Consider the following 2,200-nt stretch of genomic DNA (forward strand, 5'->3'; position numbering starts at 1 on the left):
CCTGGGTGGTGTCCTAGACGAGCCACGGCTCGGCGGTGACGTACCCCTCATGCAAGGTGTCGAAAAACTCCTGCACTTGAATTTCCTCCAGCTCGACCCAGCTCGGGTCAAGGCCATGCGCGTTGAAGTCTGGCATCATGGCGATGACGTCGGTCCGGCGCAAGTTGTTGCTTAGCGGGACCACTCCTGCCGGCAACTTGAACAAAGTCCCCTTGGCGACCTTGCTGACCTTCGCAGCGGCCCTCGCTGCCTTGCCTGTCCGATCGACCTCGCCGTCGCGGTTCACGTCGAGCTGGAAGAGCCACTGACAGAAGTGGGCATGCCCCATCACCGTGAGGTTGTGGTCGAGGCCGGGGCGAAGCCTCATGATGTCGGCGACGTTCGTGAAGAGCCAGGCCGGCCTCCCCTTGTTATGCAGCGGAGCGATTCGGCGGCGGATGAAATCCGCCCCGATCATCTCAAGGGTGAGCCCGGCCTCGGTAAGGCGAAGGATCATGGTGGTGGCGACCGAGAGCTTCGCATCATCGGCGTCAATGTCTCCCCAGTCGCCCCAGCAAACCGGCGGCGCATCGTGGACCCGGCAAATGTTCGACGGGTCCTTCTCTTCAATCCAGCACCACCGGCCCTGCCATTCTTCCCACCTCTCCTTCATGGCGCCCTCCGGGTATGCCCCCTTGGCCCGTGGGATCCAGGCGACACAACCAGAAATGGCGCCCCCCGATTGGATTCGAGGGAAGAAGTAGTGGTGGAAGAGCGCCGTGTTGGGATGCACCGCGGCGAAACCCTCGCAGAGGTGCGCAAAAGGAGCCATGCACGCCACGGCATTCGGAGTAAAATCCAAAAGGTGGAAGCCGTAGGTGTGCATGATGTCATTGAGGAAATCGGAGAAGGGGGGACAGAGCCCGCAGGAGAAGTAGTCAACAAAGAAAGGGTACCGATTTGAGGCGGCCTCGGCGCAATTGACGGGGATGACGCGCGTGGCTGGATGCCCCGTCGTCTCTCCCCTCGTCTTCACCCCCCACAGGGGTTTGAAGGCCTCCCGGAGCTCGAACACGTCGACCGTCGAGGGGAAGTAGGCGAGCTGCGTCTGCTGCGCCGCCAACGCACTCGCTGGCAGCTCCGTCGCTCCGGCGTCCTTCGCCACTCCCATGCCCTTGGTGGATTTGGGCGCCGTGGCGGCTGGGGGGAGCAAGAGATAGAAGACGGCGGAGACGCAGCAGCGGCCACCAAAGGCGAGAGCTCAAGAAGGAGGAAGAAAGGGGGCGGCGGCTCTGAGATTGGAGAAGACGCAGGAAAGGGGGTAAAGTGAGCAGCGCACCCGCAGTTATTCCTTTTTACGGGGAAGGCGCGGGCCGCCTCCTTTCCCATTAACTGCGATGTGACGCATCCGTGCGAGAACCGCCCCACGCATGCCGCCCACGTCACACCTGACCCCCCACGTCGCGTTTTCAACGCGGGTCGTGGGGAAGCGCAGCGGATGAAGAGTTACTGCGGTAAAAATCCGCCCCACCTGCCCGCGCACCGTTTTGGGCCTGGCCCAACAAGGTGTCGCGCTTATGTGTGGCCCAGGCCCAGGGGCTCCTGTCGGTGTACAAAAGTAGGGGCACCCCTTTGTACCCCTTTACTTGTGCACGGGCAGTCGGAGCCGCGCGCCACGGCCACACTAAGCAGAGCAGAGGAGGGAAGCCGGAGAGAAGCCAAAGCACAAGATGGCCAAAGCAACACCAAGACCAAGGACACAAAGGACAGAAGGGCGAAGCAGGCTCCCCCGGCAAGACCCTTGCCGGGGAGGCACGCCCGACGCCAACAGAGTAAGCACCCTTGAGCCCACGGGTTCCAACCCAACCAACTACATTGGAACTAGGGCTCGGGAGGCACCTCCGTGGTGGCATGCAGATCTTTGTCAAGACCATAGAGATGTGAGATCAAATGAGAACCAGAAGACGGCGACCCTCGGCGGGATCCTTGCCGAGGAGATCCACAAGACCCCCGGCAAGCGCCTTGCCGGGGACGACTGCAACACCATGGCGAGACCCTTGCCGGGCCCCTGGCAAGGCCCTCACCGAGGGTGTCAGCGGGGCCACAGCCAGGCCCGCATTGACCAAGACTCCACCGCCGTCCCCAAGCAGCTGCTAGCTCAACCAGCTGGGCAGGCACCTGCGTGGCGACGGGCGGCCTCTACGCCAACTCAGTGAGCACC

This window comes from Triticum aestivum, chromosome 6D (genome assembly GCF_018294505.1).
Source record: "Triticum aestivum cultivar Chinese Spring chromosome 6D, IWGSC CS RefSeq v2.1, whole genome shotgun sequence".
Classification (NCBI taxonomy): Eukaryota; Viridiplantae; Streptophyta; class Magnoliopsida; order Poales; family Poaceae; genus Triticum; species Triticum aestivum.